Below are 24016 nucleotides of genomic sequence, written 5' to 3' on the forward strand. Positions count from 1 at the left end.
ACATATTTCAACAGCAGAAACCAGCTTGATGAAATTCATTTGTTATTTCCACTCAGAATCAAAAACGCTTCAACTCGGTGAGATAAGCAGTTTTTGAACGAATGGCTATAACTTTTAAACTTGTGGCTGGAATACACTGAATTTGACATATATTGTGCAGAATCATGTCCTAAACAACATATTTCAACAGCAGAAACCTGTTTAATGAAATTCATTAGTTATTTCCACTCAGAATCAAAAACGCTTCAACTCGGTGAGATAAGCAGTTTTTGAACGAATGGCTATAACTTTTAAACTTGTGGCTGGATTACACTGAATTTGACATATATTGTGCAGAATCACGTCCTAAACAACATATTTCAACAGCAGTAACCAGCTGGATGAAATTCATTTGTTATTTCCACTCAGAATCAAAAACGCTTCAACTCGGTGAGATAAGCAGTTTTTGAACGAATGGCTATAACTTTTAACCTTGTGGCTGGAATACACTGAATTTGACATATATTGTGCAGAATCATGTCCTAAACAACATATTTCAACAGCAGAAACCTGTTTAATGAAATTCATTAGTTATTTCCACTCAGAATCAAAAACGCTTCAACTCGGTGAGATAAGCACTTTTTTAACGAATGGCTATAACTTTTAAACATGTGGCTGGATTACACTGAATTTGACATTTATTATGCAGAATCATGTTCTAAACAACATATTTCAACAACAGAAACCAGCTTGATGAAATTCATTAGTTATTTCCACTCAGAATCAAAAACGCTTCAACTCGGTGAGATAAGCAGTTTTTGAACGAAAGGCTATAACTTTTAAACTTGTGGCTGGAATACACTGAATTTGACATATATTGTGCAAAATCATGTCCTATACAACATATTTCAACAGCAGAAACCTGCTTGATGAAATTCATTAGTTATTTCCACTCAGAATCAAAAACGCTTCAACTCGGTGAGATAAGCAGTTTCTGAACGAATGGCTATATCTTTTGAACTTGTGGCTGGATTACACTGAATTTGACATATATTGTGCAGAATCATGTCCTAAACAATATATTTCAACAGCAGAAACCTGCTTGATGAAATTCATTAGGTATTTCCACTCCGAATTAAAAAACGCTTCAACTCTGTGAGATAAGTACTTTTTGAACGAATGGCTATATCTTATGAACTTGTGGCTGGATTATACTGATTTTGACATATATTGTGCAGAATCATGTCCTAAACAACATATTTCAACAGTAGAAACTAGGTTGATGAAATTCATTAGTTAGTTCCACTCCGAATCAAAAACGCTTCAACTCGGTGAGATAAGCAGTTTTTGAACGAATGGCTATAACTTTTAAACTTGTGGCTGGATTGCACTGAATTTGACACATATTGTGGAAAATCATGTCCTAAACAACATATTTTAACAGCAGAAACCAGCTTGATAATATTCATTAGTTATTTCAACTCTTTATCAAGAACGCTTCAACTCGGTGAGGTAAGCAGTTTTTGAACGAATGGCTATAACTTTTAAACTTGTGGCTGCATTACACTGATTTTGAGATATATTGTGCAGAATCATGTCCTAAACAATATATGTAAACAGCAGATACCAGCTGGATGAAATTCATGAGTTATTTCCACTCAGAATCAAAAACGCTTCAACTCGGTGATATAAGCAGTTTTTGAACGAATGGCTATAACTTTTAAACTTGTGGCTGGAATACACTGAATTTGACATATATTGTGCAGAATCACATCCTAAACAACATATTTCAACAGCAGAAACCTGTTTAATGAAATTCATTAGTTATTTCCTCTCAGAATCAAAAACGCTTCAACTCGGTGAGATAAGCACTTTTTGAACGAATGGCTATAACTTTTGAACATGTGGCTGCATTACACTGAATTTGACATATATTGTGCAGAATCATGTTCTAAACAACATATTTCAACAGCAGAAACCAGCTTGATGAAATTCATTAGTTATTTCCACTCAGAATCAAAAACGCTTCAACTCGGTGAGATAAGCAGTTTCTGAACGAATGGCTATAACTTTTTAACTTGTGGCTGGAATACACTGAATTAGACGTATATTGTGCAGAATCATGTCCTAAACAACATATTTCAACAGCAGAAACCAGCCTGATGAAATTCATTCGTTATTTCCACTCAAAATCAATAACGCTTCAACCCGGTGAGGTGAGCAGTATTTAAAAGAATGGCTATATCTTATGAACTTGTGGCTGGATTACACTGAATTTGACATATATTGTGCAGAATCATGTCCTAAACAACATATTTCAACAGCAGAAACCTGCTTGATGAAATTCATTAGTTATTTCCACTCAGAATCAAAAACGGTTCAACTCGGTTAGATAAGCACTTTTTGAACGAATGGCTATAACTTTTAAACTTGTAGCTGGATTACACTGAATTGGACATATATTGTGCAGAATCATGTCCTAAACAACATATTTCAACAGCAGAAACCAGCTTGATGAAATTCATTTGTTATTTCCACTCAGAATCAAAAACGCTTCAACTCGGTGAGATAAGCACTTTTTGAACGAATGGCTATAACTTTTAAACATGTGGCTGGATTACACTGAATTTGACATTTATTATGCAGAATCATGTTCTAAACAACATATTTCAACAGCAGAAACCAGCTTGATGAAATTCATTAGTTATTTCCACTCAGAATCAAAAACGCTTCAACTCGGTGAGATAAGCAGTTTTTGAACGAATGGCTATAACCTTTAAACTTGCGTCTGGAATACACTGAATTAGACATATATTGTGCAAAATCATGTCCTATACAACATATTTCAACAGCAGAAACCTGCTTGATGAAATTCATTAGTTATTTCCACTCAGAATAAAAAACGCTTCAACTCGGTGAGATAAGCACTTTTTGAACGAATGGCTATATCTTTTGAACTTGTGGCTGGATTACACTGAATTGGACATATATTGTGCAGAATCATGTCCTAAACAACATATTTCAACAGCAGAAACCTGCTTGATGAAATTCATTAGGTATTTCCACTTCGAATTAAAAAACGCTTCAACTCTGTGAGATAAGTACTTTTTGAACGAATGGCTATATCTTATGAACATGTGGCTGGATTACACTGAATTTGACACATATTGTGGAAAATCATGTCCGAAACAACATATTTGAACATCAGAAACCAGCTTGATAATATTCATTAGTTATTTCAACTCTTTATCAAGAACGCTTCAACTCGGTGAGATAAGCAGTTTTTGAACGAATGGCTATAACTTTTAAACTTGTGGCTGGATTACACTGAATTAGACACATATTGTGCAAAATCATGTCCTAAACAACATATTTTAACAGCAGAAACCAGCTTGATGAAATTCATTCGTTATTTCCACTCAGAATAAAAAACGCTTCAACTCGGTGAGATAAGCACTGTTTGTACGAATGGCTATAACTTTTAAACTTGTGGCTGGATTATTTTGAGTTTGACATATATTGTGCAGAATCATGTCCTAAACAACATATTTCAACAGCAGAAACCAGCTTGATGAAATTCATTAGTTATTTCCACTCAGAATCAAAAACGCTTCAACTCGGTGAGATAAGCAGTTTTTGAACGAATGGCTATAACTTTTAAACTTGTGGCTGGAATACACTGAATTTGACATATATTGTGCAGAATCATGTCCTAAACAACATATTTCAACAGGAGAAACCTGTTTAATGAAATTCATTAGTTATTTCCACTCAGAATCAAAAACGCTTCAACTCGGTGAGATAAGCACTTTTTGAACGAATGGCTATAACTTTTAAACTTTTGGCTGGATTACACTGAATTTGACATATATTGTGCAGAATCATGTCCTAAACAACATATTTCAACAGCAGAAACCAGCTTGATGAAATTCATTTGTTATTTCCACTCAGAATCAAAAACGCTTCAACTCGGTGAGATAAGCAGTTTTTGAACGAATGGCTATAACTTTTAACCTTATGGCTGGAATACACTGAATTAGACATATATTGTGCAGAATCATGTCCTAAACAACATATTTCAACAGCAGAAACCTGTTTAATGAAATTCATTAGTTATTTCCACTCAGAATCAAAAACGCTTCAACTCGGTGAGATAAGCACTTTTTGAACGAATGGCTATATCTTTTGAACTTGTGGCTGGATTACACTGAATTGGACATATATTGTGCAGAATCATGTCCTAAACAACATATTTCAACAGCAGAAACCTGCTTGATGAAATTCATTAGTTATTTCCACTCAGAATCAAAAACGGTTCAACTCGGTTAGATAAGCACTTTTTGAACGAATGGCTATAACTTTTAAACTTGTGGCTGGATTACACTGAATTTGACATATATTGTGCAGAATCACATCCTAAACAACATATTTCAACAGCAGAAACCTGTTTAATGAAATTCATTAGTTATTTCCACTCAGAATCAAAAACGCTTCAACTCGGTGAGATAAGCACTTTTTGAACGAATGGCTATAACTTTTGAACATGTGGCTGCATTACACTGAATTTGACATTTATTATGCAGAATCATGTTCTAAACAACATATTTCAACAGCAGAAACCAGCTTGATGAAATTCATTAGTTATTTCCACTCAGAATCAAAAACGCTTCAACTCGGTGAGATAAGCAGTTTCTGAACGAATGGCTATAACTTTTTAACTTGTGGCTGGAATACACTGAATTAGACGTATATTGTGCAGAATCATGTCCTAAACAACATATTTCAACAGCAGAAACCAGCCTGATGAAATTCATTCGTTATTTCCACTCAAAATCAATAACGCTTCAACCCGGTGAGGTAAGCAGTATTTAAACGAATGGCTATATCTTATGAACTTGTGGCTGGATTACACTGAATTTGACATATATTGTGCAGAATCATGTCCTAAACAACATATTTCAACAGCAGAAACTTGCTTGATGAAATTCATTAGTTATTTCCACTCAGAATCAAAAACGGTTCAACTCGGTTAGATAAGCACTTTTTGAACGAATGGCTATAACTTTTAAACTTGTAGCAGGATTACACTGAATTGGACATATATTGTGCAGAATCATGTCCTAAACAACATATTTCAACAGCAGAAACCAGCTTGATGAAATTCATTTGTTATTTCCACTCAGAATCAAAAACGCTTCAACTCGGTGAGATAAGCACTTTTTGAACGAATGGCTATAACTTTTAAACATGTGGCTGGATTACACTGAATTTGACATTTATTATGCAGAATCATGTTCTAAACAACATATTTCAACAGCAGAAACCAGCTTGATGAAATTCATTTGTTATTTCCAATCAGAATCAAAAACGCTTCAACTCGGTGAGATAAGCAGTTTTTGAACGAATGGCTATAACCTTTAAACTTGTGGCTGGAATACACTGAATTAGACATATATTGTGCAAAATCATGTCCTATACAACATATTTCAACAGCAGAAACCTGCTTGATGAAATTCATTAGTTATTTCCACTCAGAATAAAAAACGCTTCAACTCGGTGAGATAAGCACTTTTTGAACGAATGGCTAATTCTTTTGAACTTGTGGCTGGATTACACTGAATTGGACATATATTGTGCAGAATCATGTCCTAAACAACATATTTCAACAGCAGAAACCTGCTTGATGAAATTCATTAGGTATTTCCACTTCGAATTAAAAAACGCTTCAACTCTGTGAGATAAGTACTTTTTGAACGAATGGCTATATCTTATGAACTTGTGGCTGGATTACACTGAATTTGACACATATTGTGGAAAATCATGTCCGAAACAACATATTTGAACATCAGAAACCAGCTTGATAATATTCATTAGTTATTTCAACTCTTTATCAAGAACGCTTCAACTCGGTGAGATAAGCAGTTTTTGAACGAATGGCTATAACTTTTAAACTTGTGGCTGGATTACACTGAATTAGACACATATTGTGCAAAATCATGTCCTAAACAACATATTTTAACAGCAGAAACCAGCTTGATGAAATTTATGAGTTATTTCCACTCAGAATAAAAAACGCTTCAACTCGGTGAGATAAGCAGTTTTTGAACGAATGGCTATAACCTTTAAACTTGTGGCTGGAATACACTGAATTAGACATATATTGTGCAGAATCATGTCCTAAACAACATATTTCAACAGCAGAAACCAGCTTGATGAAATTCATTAGTTATTTCCACTCAGAATCAAAAACGCTTCAACTCGGTGAGATAAGCAGTTTTTGAACGAATGGCTATAACTTTTAAACTTGTGGCTGGAATACACTGAATTAGACATATATTGTGCAGAATCATGTCCTAAACAACATATTTCAACAGGAGAAACCTGCTTGATGAAATTCATTAGTTATTTCCACTCAGAATCAAAAACGGTTCAACTCGGTTAGATAAGCACTTTTTGAACGAATGGCTATAACTTTTGAACATGTGGCTGCATTACACTGAATTTGACATATATTGTGCAGAATCATGTTCTAAACAACATATTTCAACAGCAGAAACCAGCTTGATGAAATTCATTAGTTATTTCCACTCAAAATCAATAACGCTTCAACCCGGTGAGGTGAGCAGTATTTAAACGAATGGCTATATCTTATGAACTTGTGGCTGGATTACACTGAATTTGACATATATTGTGCAGAATCATGTCCTAAACAACATATTTCAACAGCAGAAACCTGCTTGATGAAATTCATTAGTTATTTCCACTCAGAATCAAAAACGGTTCAACTCGGTTAGATAAGCACTTTTTGAACGAATGGCTATAACTTTTAAACTTGTAGCTGGATTACACTGAATTGGACATATATTGTGCAGAATCATGTCCTAAACAACATATTTCAACAGCAGAAACCAGCTTGATGAAATTCATTTGTTATTTCCACTCAGAATCAAAAACGCTTCAACTCGGTGAGATAAGCACTTTTTGAACGAATGGCTATAACTTTTAAACATGTGGCTGGATTACACTGAATTTGACATTTATTATGCAGAATCATGTTCTAAACAACATATTTCAACAGCAGAAACCAGCTTGATGAAATTCATTAGTTATTTCCACTCAGAATCAAAAACGCTTCAACTCGGTGAGATAAGCAGTTTTTGAACGAATGGCTATAACCTTTAAACTTGCGGCTGGAATACACTGAATTAGACATATATTGTGCAAAATCATGTCCTATACAACATATTTCAACAGCAGAAACCTGCTTGATGAAATTCATTAGTTATTTCCACTCAGAATAAAAAACGCTTCAACTCGGTGAGATAAGCACTTTTTGAACGAATGGCTATATCTTTTGAACTTGTGGCTGGATTACACTGAATTGGACATATATTGTGCAGAATCATGTCCTAAACAACATATTTCAACAGCAGAAACCTGCTTGATGAAATTCATTAGGTATTTCCACTTCGAATTAAAAAACGCTTCAACTCTGTGAGATAAGTACTTTTTGAACGAATGGCTATATCTTATGAACATGTGGCTGGATTACACTGAATTTGACACATATTGTGGAAAATCATGTCCGAAACAACATATTTGAACATCAGAAACCAGCTTGATAATATTCATTAGTTATTTCAACTCTTTATCAAGAACGCTTCAACTCGGTGAGATAAGCAGTTTTTGAACGAATGGCTATAACTTTTAAACTTGTGGCTGGATTACACTGAATTAGACACATATTGTGCAAAATCATGTCCTAAACAACATATTTTAACAGCAGAAACCAGCTTGATGAAATTCATTCGTTATTTCCACTCAGAATAAAAAACGCTTCAACTCGGTGAGATAAGCACTGTTTGTACGAATGGCTATAACTTTTAAACTTGTGGCTGGATTATTTTGAGTTTGACATATATTGTGCAGAATCATGTCCTAAACAACATATTTCAACAGCAGAAACCAGCTTGATGAAATTCATTAGTTATTTCCACTCAGAATCAAAAACGCTTCAACTCGGTGAGATAAGCAGTTTTTGAACGAATGGCTATAACTTTTAAACTTGTGGCTGGAATACACTGAATTTGACATATATTGTGCAGAATCATGTCCTAAACAACATATTTCAACAGGAGAAACCTGTTTAATGAAATTCATTAGTTATTTCCACTCAGAATCAAAAACGCTTCAACTCGGTGAGATAAGCACTTTTTGAACGAATGGCTATAACTTTTAAACTTTTGGCTGGATTACACTGAATTTGACATATATTGTGCAGAATCATGTCCTAAACAACATATTTCAACAGCAGAAACCAGCTTGATGAAATTCATTTGTTATTTCCACTCAGAATCAAAAACGCTTCAACTCGGTGAGATAAGCAGTTTTTGAACGAATGGCTATAACTTTTAACCTTATGGCTGGAATACACTGAATTAGACATATATTGTGCAGAATCATGTCCTAAACAACATATTTCAACAGCAGAAACCTGTTTAATGAAATTCATTAGTTATTTCCACTCAGAATCAAAAACGCTTCAACTCGGTGAGATAAGCACTTTTTGAACGAATGGCTATATCTTTTGAACTTGTGGCTGGATTACACTGAATTGGACATATATTGTGCAGAATCATGTCCTAAACAACATATTTCAACAGCAGAAACCTGCTTGATGAAATTCATTAGTTATTTCCACTCAGAATCAAAAACGGTTCAACTCGGTTAGATAAGCACTTTTTGAACGAATGGCTATAACTTTTAAACTTGTGGCTGGATTACACTGAATTTGACATATATTGTGCAGAATCACATCCTAAACAACATATTTCAACAGCAGAAACCTGTTTAATGAAATTCATTAGTTATTTCCACTCAGAATCAAAAACGCTTCAACTCGGTGAGATAAGCACTTTTTGAACGAATGGCTATAACTTTTGAACATGTGGCTGCATTACACTGAATTTGACATTTATTATGCAGAATCATGTTCTAAACAACATATTTCAACAGCAGAAACCAGCTTGATGAAATTCATTAGTTATTTCCACTCAGAATCAAAAACGCTTCAACTCGGTGAGATAAGCAGTTTCTGAACGAATGGCTATAACTTTTTAACTTGTGGCTGGAATACACTGAATTAGACGTATATTGTGCAGAATCATGTCCTAAACAACATATTTCAACAGCAGAAACCAGCCTGATGAAATTCATTCGTTATTTCCACTCAAAATCAATAACGCTTCAACCCGGTGAGGTAAGCAGTATTTAAACGAATGGCTATATCTTATGAACTTGTGGCTGGATTACACTGAATTTGACATATATTGTGCAGAATCATGTCCTAAACAACATATTTCAACAGCAGAAACTTGCTTGATGAAATTCATTAGTTATTTCCACTCAGAATCAAAAACGGTTCAACTCGGTTAGATAAGCACTTTTTGAACGAATGGCTATAACTTTTAAACTTGTAGCTGGATTACACTGAATTGGACATATATTGTGCAGAATCATGTCCTAAACAACATATTTCAACAGCAGAAACCAGCTTGATGAAATTCATTTGTTATTTCCACTCAGAATCAAAAACGCTTCAACTCGGTGAGATAAGCACTTTTTGAACGAATGGCTATAACTTTTAAACATGTGGCTGGATTACACTGAATTTGACATTTATTATGCAGAATCATGTTCTAAACAACATATTTCAACAGCAGAAACCAGCTTGATGAAATTCATTAGTTATTTCCACTCAGAATCAAAAACGCTTCAACTCGGTGAGATAAGCAGTTTTTGAACGAATGGCTATAACCTTTAAACTTGTGGCTGGAATACACTGAATTAGACATATATTGTGCAAAATCATGTCCTATACAACATATTTCAACAGCAGAAACCTGCTTGATGAAATTCATTAGTTATTTCCACTCAGAATAAAAAACGCTTCAACTCGGTGAGATAAGCACTTTTTGAACGAATGGCTATATCTTTTGAACTTGTGGCTGGATTACACTGAATTGGACATATATTGTGCAGAATCATGTCCTAAACAACATATTTCAACAGCAGAAACCTGCTTGATGAAATTCATTAGGTATTTCCACTTCGAATTAAAAAACGCTTCAACTCTGTGAGATAAGTACTTTTTGAACGAATGGCTATATCTTATGAACTTGTGGCTGGATTACACTGAATTTGACACATATTGTGGAAAATCATGTCCGAAACAACATATTTGAACATCAGAAACCAGCTTGATAATATTCATTAGTTATTTCAACTCTTTATCAAGAACGCTTCAACTCGGTGAGATAAGCAGTTTTTGAACGAATGGCTATAACTTTTAAACTTGTAGCTGGATTACACTGAATTGGACACATATTGTGCAAAATCATGTCCTAAACAACATATTTCAACAGCAGAAACCAGCTTGATGAAATTCATTAGTTATTTCCACTCAGAATCAAAAACGCCTCAACTCGGTGAGATAAGCAGTTTTTGAACGAATGGCTATAACTTTTAAACTTGTGGCTGGAATACACTGAATTAGACATATATTGTGCAAAATCATGTCCTATACAACATATTTCAAAAGCAGAAACCTGCTTGATGAAATTCATTAGTTATTTCCACTCAGAATAAAAAACGCTTCAACTCGGTGAGATAAGCACTTTTTGAACGAATGGCTATATCTTTTGAACTTGTGGCTGGATTACACTGAATTGGACATATATTGTGCAGAATCATGTCCTAAACAACATATTTCAACAGCGGAAACCTGCTTGATGAAATTCATTAGGTATTTCCACTTCGAATTAAAAAACGCTTCAACTCTGTGAGATAAGTACTTTTTGAACGAATGGCTATATCTTATGAACTTGTGGCTGGATTACCCTGAATTTGACACATATTGTGAAAAATCATGTCCGAAACAACATATTTGAACATCAGAAACCAGCTTGATAATATTCATTAGTTATTTCAACTCTTTATCAAGAACGCTTCAACTCGGTGAGATAAGCAGTTTTTGAACGAATGGCTATAACTTTTAAACTTGTGGCTGGATTACACTGAATTAGACATATATTGTGCAAAATCATGTCCTAAACAACATATTTTAACAGCAGAAACCAGCTTGATGAAATTTATGAGTTATTTCCACTCAGAATAAAAAACGCTTCAACTCGGTGAGATAAGCACTGTTTGTACGAATGGCTATAACTTTTAAACTTGTGGCTGGATTATTTTGAGTTTGACATATATTGTGCAGAATCATGTCCTAAACAACATATTTCAACAGCAGAAACCAGCTTGATGAAATTCATTAGTTATTTCCACTCAGAATCAAAAACGCTTCAACTCGGTGAGATAAGCAGTTTTTGAACGAATGGCTATAACTTTTAAACTTGTGGCTGGAATACACTGAATTAGACATATATTGTGCAGAATCATGTCCTAAACAACATATTTCAACAGGAGAAACCTGTTTAATGAAATTCATTAGTTATTTCCACTCAGAATCAAAAACGCTTCAACTCGGTGAGATAAGCACTTTTTGAACGAATGGCTATAACTTTTAAACTTTTGGCTGGATTACACTGAATTTGACATATATTGTGCAGAATCATGTCCTAAACAACATATTTCAACAGCAGAAACCAGCTTGATGAAATTCATTTGTTATTTCCACTCAGAATCAAAAACGCTTCAACTCGGTGAGATAAGCAGTTTTTGAACGAATGGCTATAACTTTTAACCTTATGGCTGGAATACACTGAATTAGACATATATTGTGCAGAATCGTGTCCTAAACAACATATTTCAACAGCAGAAACCTGTTTAATGAAATTCATTAGTTATTTCCACTCAGAATCAAAAACGCTTCAACTCGGTGAGATAAGCACTTTTTGAACGAATGGCTATAACTTTTAAACATGTGGCTGGATTACACTGAATTTGACATTTATTATGCAGAATCATGTTCTAAACAACATATTTCAACAGCAGAAACCAGCTTGATGAAATTCATTAGTTATTTCCACTCAGAATCAAAAACGCTTCAACTCGGTGAGATAAGCAGTTTTTGAACGAATGGCTATAACTTTTAAACTTGTGGCTGGAATACAATGAATTTGACATATATTGTGCAAAATCATGTCCTATACAACATATTTCAACAGCAGAAACCTGCTTGATGAAATTCATTAGTTATTTCCACTCAGAATCAAAAACACTTCAACTCGGTGAGATAAGCAGTTTCTGAACGAATGGCTATATCTTTTGAACTTGTGGCTGGATTACACTGAATTTGACATATATTGTGCAGAATCATGTCCTAAACAACATATTTCAACAGGAGAAACCTGCTTGATGAAATTCATTAGTTATTTCCACTCAGAATCAAAAACGCTTCAACTCGGTGAGATAAGCACTTTTTGAACGAATGGCTATAACTTTTAAACATGTGGCTGGATTACACTGAATTAGACATTTATTATGCAGAATCATGTTCTAAACAACATATTTCAACAGCAGAAACCAGCTTGATGAAATTCATTAGTTATTTCCACTCAGAATCAAAAACGCTTCAACTCGGTGAGATAAGCAGTTTTTGAACGAATGGCTATAACCTTTAAACTTGCGGCTGGAATACACTGAATTAGACATATATTGTGCAAAATCATGTCCTATACAACATATTTCAACAGCAGAAACCTGCTTGATGAAATTCATTAGTTATTTCCACTCAGAATAAAAAACGCTTCAACTCGGTGAGATAAGCACTTTTTGAACGAATGGCTATATCTTTTGAACTTGTGGCTGGATTACACTGAATTGGACATATATTGTGCAGAATCATGTCCTAAACAACATATTTCAACAGCAGAAACCTGCTTGATGAAATTCATTAGGTATTTCCACTTCGAATTAAAAAACGCTTCAACTCTGTGAGATAAGTACTTTTTGAACGAATGGCTATATCTTATGAACATGTGGCTGGATTACACTGAATTTGACACATATTGTGGAAAATCATGTCCGAAACAACATATTTGAACATCAGAAACCAGCTTGATAATATTCATTAGTTATTTCAACTCTTTATCAAGAACGCTTCAACTCGGTGAGATAAGCAGTTTTTGAACGAATGGCTATAACTTTTAAACTTGTGGCTGGATTACACTGAATTAGACACATATTGTGCAAAATCATGTCCTAAACAACATATTTTAACAGCAGAAACCAGCTTGATGAAATTCATTCGTTATTTCCACTCAGAATAAAAAACGCTTCAACTCGGTGAGATAAGCACTGTTTGTACGAATGGCTATAACTTTTAAACTTGTGGCTGGATTATTTTGAGTTTGACATATATTGTGCAGAATCATGTCCTAAACAACATATTTCAACAGCAGAAACCAGCTTGATGAAATCCATTAGTTATTTCCACTCAGAATCAAAAACGCTTCAACTCGGTGAGATAAGCAGTTTTTGAACGAATGGCTATAACTTTTAAACTTGTGGCTGGAATACACTGAATTTGACATATATTGTGCAGAATCATGTCCTAAACAACATATTTCAACAGGAGAAACCTGTTTAATGAAATTCATTAGTTATTTCCACTCAGAATCAAAAACGCTTCAACTCGGTGAGATAAGCACTTTTTGAACGAATGGCTATAACTTTTAAACTTTTGGCTGGATTACACTGAATTTGACATATATTGTGCAGAATCATGTCCTAAACAACATATTTCAACAGCAGAAACCAGCTTGATGAAATTCATTTGTTATTTCCACTCAGAATCAAAAACGCTTCAACTCGGTGAGATAAGCAGTTTTTGAACGAATGGCTATAACTTTTAACCTTATGGCTGGAATACACTGAATTAGACATATATTGTGCAGAATCATGTCCTAAACAACATATTTCAACAGCAGAAACCTGTTTAATGAAATTCATTAGTTATTTCCACTCAGAATCAAAAACGCTTCAACTCGGTGAGATAAGCACTTTTTGAACGAATGGCTATATCTTTTGAACTTGTGGCTGGATTACACTGAATTGGACATATATTGTGCAGAATCATGTCCTAAACAACATATTTCAACAGCAGAAACCTGCTTGATGAAATTCATTAGTTATTTCCACTCAGAATCAAAAACGGTTCAACTCGGTTAGATAAGCACTTTTTGAACGAATGGCTATAACTTTTAAACTTGTGGCTGGATTACACTGAATTTGACATATATTGTGCAGAATCACATCCTAAACAACATATTTCAACAGCAGAAACCTGTTTAATGAAATTCATTAGTTATTTCCACTCAGAATCAAAAACGCTTCAACTCGGTGAGATAAGCACTTTTTGAACGAATGGCTATAACTTTTGAACATGTGGCTGCATTACACTGAATTTGACATTTATTATGCAGAATCATGTTCTAAACAACATATTTCAACAGCAGAAACCAGCTTGATGAAATTCATTAGTTATTTCCACTCAGAATCAAAAACGCTTCAACTCGGTGAGATAAGCAGTTTCTGAACGAATGGCTATAACTTTTTAACTTGTGGCTGGAATACACTGAATTAGACGTATATTGTGCAGAATCATGTCCTAAACAACATATTTCAACAGCAGAAACCAGCCTGATGAAATTCATTCGTTATTTCCACTCAAAATCAATAACGCTTCAACCCGGTGAGGTAAGCAGTATTTAAACGAATGGCTATATCTTATGAACTTGTGGCTGGATTACACTGAATTTGACATATATTGTGCAGAATCATGTCCTAAACAACATATTTCAACAGCAGAAACTTGCTTGATGAAATTCATTAGTTATTTCCACTCAGAATCAAAAACGGTTCAACTCGGTTAGATAAGCACTTTTTGAACGAATGGCTATAACTTTTAAACTTGTAGCTGGATTACACTGAATTGGACATATATTGTGCAGAATCATGTCCTAAACAACATATTTCAACAGCAGAAACCAGCTTGATGAAATTCATTTGTTATTTCCACTCAGAATCAAAAACGCTTCAACTCGGTGAGATAAGCACTTTTTGAACGAATGGCTATAACTTTTAAACATGTGGCTGGATTACACTGAATTTGACATTTATTATGCAGAATCATGTTCTAAACAACATATTTCAACAGCAGAAACCAGCTTGATGAAATTCATTAGTTATTTCCACTCAGAATCAAAAACGCTTCAACTCGGTGAGATAAGCAGTTTTTGAACGAATGGCTATAACCTTTAAACTTGTGGCTGGAATACACTGAATTAGACATATATTGTGCAAAATCATGTCCTATACAACATATTTCAACAGCAGAAACCTGCTTGATGAAATTCATTAGTTATTTCCACTCAGAATAAAAAACGCTTCAACTCGGTGAGATAAGCACTTTTTGAACGAATGGCTATATCTTTTGAACTTGTGGCTGGATTACACTGAATTGGACATATATTGTGCAGAATCATGTCCTAAACAACATATTTCAACAGCAGAAACCTGCTTGATGAAATTCATTAGGTATTTCCACTTCGAATTAAAAAACGCTTCAACTCTGTGAGATAAGTACTTTTTGAACGAATGGCTATATCTTATGAACTTGTGGCTGGATTACACTGAATTTGACACATATTGTGGAAAATCATGTCCGAAACAACATATTTGAACATCAGAAACCAGCTTGATAATATTCATTAGTTATTTCAACTCTTTATCAAGAACGCTTCAACTCGGTGAGATAAGCAGTTTTTGAACGAATGGCTATAACTTTTAAACTTGTAGCTGGATTACACTGAATTGGACACATATTGTGCAAAATCATGTCCTAAACAACATATTTCAACAGCAGAAACCAGCTTGATGAAATTCATTAGTTATTTCCACTCAGAATCAAAAACGCCTCAACTCGGTGAGATAAGCAGTTTTTGAACGAATGGCTATAACTTTTAAACTTGTGGCTGGAATACACTGAATTAGACATATATTGTGCAAAATCATGTCCTATACAACATATTTCAAAAGCAGAAACCTGCTTGATGAAATTCATTAGTTATTTCCACTCAGAATAAAAAACGCTTCAACTCGGTGAGATAAGCACTTTTTGAACGAATGGCTATATCTTTTGAACTTGTGGCTGGATTACACTGAATTGGACATATATTGTGCAGAATCATGTCCTAAACAACATATTTCAACAGCGGAAACCTGCTTGATGAAATTCATTAGGTATTTCCACTTCGAATTAAAAAACGCTTCAACTCTGTGAGATAAGTACTTTTTGAACGAATGGCTATATCTTATGAACTTGTGGCTGGATTACCCTGAATTTGACACATATTGTGAAAAATCATGTCCGAAACAACATATTTGAACATCAGAAACCAGCTTGATAATATTCATTAGTTATTTCAACTCTTTATCAAGAACGCTTCAACTCGGTGAGATAAGCAGTTTTTGAACGAATGGCTATAACTTTTAAACTTGTGGCTGGATTACACTGAATTAGACATATATTGTGCAAAATCATGTCCTAAACAACATATTTTAACAGCAGAAACCAGCTTGATGAAATTTATGAGTTATTTCCACTCAGAATAAAAAACGCTTCAACTCGGTGAGATAAGCACTGTTTGTACGAATGGCTATAACTTTTAAACTTGTGGCTGGATTATTTTGAGTTTGACATATATTGTGCAGAATCATGTCCTAAACAACATATTTCAACAGCAGAAACCAGCTTGATGAAATTCATTAGTTATTTCCACTCAGAATCAAAAACGCTTCAACTCGGTGAGATAAGCAGTTTTTGAACGAATGGCTATAACTTTTAAACTTGTGGCTGGAATACACTGAATTAGACATATATTGTGCAGAATCATGTCCTAAACAACATATTTCAACAGGAGAAACCTGTTTAATGAAATTCATTAGTTATTTCCACTCAGAATCAAAAACGCTTCAACTCGGTGAGATAAGCACTTTTTGAACGAATGGCTATAACTTTTAAACTTTTGGCTGGATTACACTGAATTTGACATATATTGTGCAGAATCATGTCCTAAACAACATATTTCAACAGCAGAAACCAGCTTGATGAAATTCATTTGTTATTTCCACTCAGAATCAAAAACGCTTCAACTCGGTGAGATAAGCAGTTTTTGAACGAATGGCTATAACTTTTAACCTTATGGCTGGAATACACTGAATTAGACATATATTGTGCAGAATCGTGTCCTAAACAACATATTTCAACAGCAGAAACCTGTTTAATGAAATTCATTAGTTATTTCCACTCAGAATCAAAAACGCTTCAACTCGGTGAGATAAGCACTTTTTGAACGAATGGCTATAACTTTTAAACATGTGGCTGGATTACACTGAATTTGACATTTATTATGCAGAATCATGTTCTAAACAACATATTTCAACAGCAGAAACCAGCTTGATGAAATTCATTAGTTATTTCCACTCAGAATCAAAAACGCTTCAACTCGGTGAGATAAGCAGTTTTTGAACGAATGGCTATAACTTTTAAACTTGTGGCTGGAATACACTGAATTTGACATATATTGTGCAAAATCATGTCCTATACAACATATTTCAACAGCAGAAACCTGCTTGATGAAATTCATTAGTTATTTCCACTCAGAATCAAAAACACTTCAACTCGGTGAGATAAGCAGTTTCTGAACGAATGGCTATATCTTTTGAACTTGTGGCTGGATTACACTGAATTTGACATATATTGTGCAGAATCATGTCCTAAACAACATATTTCAACAGCAGAAACCTGTTTAATGAAATTCATTAGTTATTTCCACTCAGAATCAAAAACGCTTCAACTCGGTGAGGTAAGCAGTTTTTGAACGAATGGCTATAACTTTTAAACTTGTGGCTGCATTATGCTGATTTTGAGATATATTGTGCAGAATCATGTCCTAAACAATATATGTAAACAGCAGATACCAGCTGGATGAAATTCATTCGTTATTTCCACTCAGAATCAAAAACGCTTCAACTCGGTGATATAAGCACTTTTTGAACGAATGGCTATAACTTTTGAACATGTGGCTGCATTACATTGAATTTGACATTTATTATGCAGAATCATGTTCTAAACAACATATTTCAACAGCAGAAACCAGCTTGATGAAATTCATTAGTTATTTCCACTCAGAATCAAAAACGCTTCAACTCGGTGAGATAAGCAGTTTCTGAAAGGAATGGCTATAACTTTTTAACTTGTGGCTGGAATACACTGAATTTGACGTATATTGTGCAGAATCATGTCCTAAACAACATATTTCAACAGCAGAAACCTGCTTGATGAAATTCATTCGTTATTTCCACTCAAAATCAATAACGCTTCAACCCGGTGAGGTAAGCAGTATTTAAACGAATGGCTATATCTTATGAACTTGTGGCTGGATTACACTGAATTTGACATATATTGTGCAGAATCATGTCCTAAACAACATATTTCAACAGCAGAAACCTGCTTGATGAAATTCATTAGTTATTTCCACTCAGAATCAAAAACGGTTCAACTCGGTTAGATAAGCACTTTTTGAACAAATGGCTATAACTTTTAAACTTGTAGCTGGATTACACTGAATTGGACATATATTGTGCAGAATCATGTCCTAAACAACATATTTCAACAGCAGAAACCAGCTTGATGAAATTCATTTGTTATTTCCACTCAGAATCAAAAACGCTTCAACTCGGTGAGATAAGCAGCTTTTGAACGAATGGCTATAACTTTTAACCTTGTGGCTGGAATACACTGAATTAGACATATATTGTGCAGAATCATGTCCTAAACAACATATTTCAACAGCAGAAACCTGTTTAATGAAATTCATTAGTTATTTCCACTCAGAATCAAAAACGCTTCAACTCGGTGAGATAAGCACTTTTTGAACGAATGGCTATAACTTTTAAACATGTGGCTGGATTACACTGAATTTGACATTTATTATGCAGAATCATGTTCTAAACAACATATTTCAACAGCAGAAACCAGCTTGATGAAATTCATTAGTTATTTCCACTCAGAATCAAAAACGCTTCAACTCGGTGAGATAAGCAGTTTTTGAACGAATGGCTATAACTTTTAAACTTGTGGCTGGAATACACTGAATTAGACATATATTGTGCAAAATCATGTCCTATACAACATATTTCAACAGCAGAAACCTGCTTGATGAAATTCATTAGTTATTTCCACTCAGAATAAAAAACGCTTCAACTCGGTGAGATAAGCACTTTTTGAACGAATGGCTATAACTTTTAAACATGTGGCTGGATTACACTGAATTTGACATTTATTATGCAGAATCATGTTCTAAACAACATATTTCAACAGCAGAAACCAGCTTGATGAAATTCATTAGTTATTTCCACTCAGAATCAAAAACGCTTCAACTCGGTGAGATAAGCAGTTTTTGAACGAATGGCTATAACTTTTAAACTTGTGGCTGGAATACACTGAATTAGACATATATTGTGCAAAATCATGTCCTATACAACATATTTCAACAGCAGAAACCTGCTTGATGAAATTCATTAGTTATTTCCACTCAGAATAAAAAACGCTTCAACTCGGTGAGATAAGCACTTTTTGAACGAATGGCTATATCTTTTGAACTTGTGGCTGGATTACACTGAATTTGACATATATTGTGCAGAATCATGTCCTAAACAACATATTTCAACAGCAGAAACCTGCTTGATGAAATTCATTAGGTATTTCCACTTCGAATTAAAAAACGCTTCACCTCTGTGAGATAAGTACTTTTTGAACGAATGGCTATATCTTATGAACTTGTGGCTGGATTACACTGATTTTGACATATATTGTGCAGAATCATATCCTAAACAACATATTTCAACAGTAGAAACCTGCTTGATGAAATTCATTAGTTATTTCCACTCAGAATCAAAAACGCTTCAACTCGGTGAGATAAGCAGTTTTTGAACGAATGGCTATAACTTTTAAACTTGTGGCTGGATTACACTGAATTTGACACATATTGTGGAAAATCATGTCCGAAACAACATATTTGAACATCAGAAACCAGCTTGATAATATTCATTAGTTATTTCAACTCTTTATCAAGAACGCTTCAACTCGGTGAGATAAGCAGTTTTTGAATGAATGGCTATAACTTTTAAACTTGTGGCTGGATTACACTGAATTAGACACGTATTGTGCAAAATCATGTCCTAAACAACATATTTTAACAGCAGAAACCAGCTTGATGAAATTTATGAGTTATTTCCACTCAGAATCAAAAACGCTTCAACTCGGTGAGATAAGCACTGTTTGTACGAATGGCTATAACTTTTAAACTTGTGGCTGGATTATTTTGAGTTTGACATATATTGTGCAGAATCATGTCCTAAACAACATATTGCAAAAGCAAAAACCAGCTGGATGAAATTCATTAGTTATTTCCACTCCGAATCAAAAACGCTTCAACTTGGTGAGATAAGCAGTTTTTATGTACCAATAGCTATATCTTTTAAACTTGTGTCTGCATTACACTGAATTTGAGATATATTGTGCAGAATCATGTCCTAAACAACATATTTCAACAGCAGAAATCTGCTTGATGAAATTCATTAGTCATTTCCACTCCGAATAAAAAATGCTTCAACTCGGTGAGATAAGCCATTTTTGAACGAATGGCTACATCTTTTGAACTTGCGGCTGGATTACACTGAATTTGACATATATTGTGCAGAATCCTGTCCTAAACAACATATTTCAACAGCAGAAACCAGCTTGATGAAATTCATTCGTTATTTCCACTCAGAATCAAAAACGCTTAAACCCGGTGAGATAAGCAGTTTTTGAACGAATGGCTATAACTTTTAAACTTGTGGCTGGAATACACTGAATTTGACATATATTGTGCAGAATCATGTCCTAAACAAGATCATTCAACAGCAGAAATCTGCTTGATGAAATTATTAATTATTTCCACTCCGAATCAAAAACGCTTTAACTCGGTGAGATAAGCAGTTTTTGAACCAATGGCTATATCTTTTAAACTTGTGGCTGCATTAATATTGTGCAGAATCATGTCCTAAACAATATATGTAAACAGCAGAAACCAGCTGGATGAAATTCATGAGTTATTTCCACTCAGAATCAAAAACGCTTCAACTCGGTGATATAAGCAGTTTTTGAACGAATGGCTATAACTTTTAAACTTGTGGCTGGAATACACTGAATTTGACATATATTGTGCAAAATCATGTCCTAAACAACATATTTCAACAGCAGAAACCTGCTTGATGAAATTCATTAGTTATTTCCACTCAGAATCAAAAACGGTTCAACTCGGTTAGATAAGCACTTTTTGAACGAATGGCTATAACTTTTAAACTTGTGGCTGGATTACACTGAATTTGACATAAATTGTGCAGAATCATGTCCTAAACAACATATTTCAACAGCAGAAACCAGCTTGATGAAATTCATTTGTTATTTCCACTCAGAATCAAAAACGCTTCAACTCGGTGAGATAAGCAGTTTTTGAACGAATGGCTATAACTTTTAACCTTGTGGCTGGAATACACTGAATTAGACATATATTGTGCAAAATCATGTCCTAAACAACATATTTCAACAGCAGAAACCTGTTTAATGAAATTCATTAGTTATTTCCACTCAGAATCAAAAACGCTTCAACTCGGTGAGATAAGCACTTTTTGAACGAATGGCTATAACTTTTAAACATGTGGCTGGATTACACTGAATTTGACATTTATTATGCAGAATCATGTCCTAAAAAACATATTTCAACAGCAGAAACCTGCTTGATGAAATTCATTAGGTATTTCCACTCCGAATTAAAAAACGCTTCAACTCTGTGAGATAAGTACTTTTTGAACGAATGGCTATATCTTATGAACTTGTGGCTGGATTACACTGATTTTGACATATATTGTGCAGAATCATGTCCTAAACAACATATTTCAACAGTAGAAACTAGCTTGATGAAATTCATTAGTTAGTTCCACTCCGAATCAAAAACGCTTCAACTCGGTGAGATAAGTAGTTTTTGAACGAATGGCTATAACTTTTAAACTTGTGGCTGGATTACACTGAATTTGAAACATATTGTGGAAAATCATGTCCTAAACAACATATTTGAACATCAGAAACCAGCTTGATAATATTCATTAGTTATTTCAACTCTTTATCAAGAACGCTTCAACTCGGTGAGATAAGCAGTTTTTGAATGAATGGCTATAACTTTTAAACTTGTGACTGGATTACACTGAATTTGACATAAATTGTGGAAAATCATGTCCTAAACAATATATTTCAACAGCAGAAACCAGCTTGATGAAATTCATTTGTTATTTCCACTCAGAATCAAAAACGCTTCAACTCGGTGAGATAAGCAGTTTTTGAACGAATGGCTATAACTTTTAACCTTGTGCCTGGAATACACTGAATTAGACATATATTGTGCAGAATCATGTCCTAAACAAAATATTTCAACAGCAGAAACCAGCTTGATGAAATTAATTAGTTATTTCCACTCAGAATAAAAAACGCTTCAACTCGGTGAGATAAGCAGTTTTTTAACGAATGGCTATATCTTTTGAACTTGTGGCTGGATTACACTGAATTTGAGATATATTGTGCAGAATCATGTCCTAAACAACATATTTCAACAGCAGAAACCTGTTTAATGAAATTCATTAATTATTTCAGCTCAGAATCAAAAACGCTTCAACTCGGTGAGATAAGCACTGTTTGTACGAATGGCTATAACTTTTAAACTTGTGGCTGGATTATTTTGAGTTTGACATATATTGTGCAGAATCATGTCCTAAACAACATATTTCAACAGCAGAAACCAGCTTGATGAAATTCATTAGTTATTTCCACTCAGAATCAAAAACGCTTCAACTCGGTGAGATAAGCAGTTTTTGAACGAATGGCTATTACTTTTAAACTTGTGGCTGGAATACACTGAATTAGACATATATTGTGCAGAATCATGTCCTAAACAACATATTTCAACAGGAGAAACCTGTTTAATGAAATTCATTCGTTATTTCCACTCAGAATCAAAAACGCTTCAACTCGGTGAGATAAGCACTTTTTGAACGAATGGCTATAACTTTTAAACTTTTGGCTGGATTACACTGAATTTGACATATATTGTGCAGAATCATGTCCTAAACAACATATTTCAACAGCAGAAACCAGCTTGATGAAATTCATTTGTTATTTCCACTCAGAATCAAAAACGCTTCAACTCGGTGAGATAAGCAGTTTTTGAACGAATGGCTATAACTTTTAACCTTATGGCTGGAATACACTGAATTAGACATATATTGTGCAGAATCATGTCCTAAACAAATTATTTCAACAGCAGAAACCTGTTTAATGAAATTCATTAGTTATTTCCACTCAGAATCAAAAACGCTTCAACTCGGTGAGATAAGCACTTTTTGAACGAATGGCTATAACTTTTAAACATGTGGCTGGATTACACTGAATTTGACATTTATTATGCAGAATCATGTTCTAAACAACATATTTCAACAGCAGAAACCAGCTTGATGAAATTCATTAGTTATTTCCACTCAGAATCAAAAACGCTTCAACTCGGTGAGATAAGCAGTTTTTGAACGAATGGCTATAACTTTTAAACTTGTGGCTGGAATACACTGAATTTGACATATATTGTGCAAAATCATGTCCTATACAACATATTTCAACAGCAGAAACCTGCTTGATGAAATTCATTAGTTATTTCCACTCAGAATCAAAAACGCTTCAACTCGGTGAGATAAGCAGTTTCTGAACGAATGGCTATATCTTTTGAACTTGTGGCTGGATTACACTGAATTTGACATATATTGTGCAGAATCATGTCCTAAACAACATAGTTCAACAGCAGAAACCTGCTTGATGAAATTCATTAGGTATTTCCACTCCGAATTAAAAAACGCTTCAACTCAGTGA

The sequence above is a fragment of the Fistularia commersonii genome, chromosome 12, assembly GCF_037954325.1.
Source record: "Fistularia commersonii isolate RoL2024-O1a breed Wild chromosome 12, RoL_Fcom_v1.0, whole genome shotgun sequence".
In the NCBI taxonomy this organism is placed as follows: domain Eukaryota; kingdom Metazoa; phylum Chordata; class Actinopteri; order Syngnathiformes; family Fistulariidae; genus Fistularia; species Fistularia commersonii.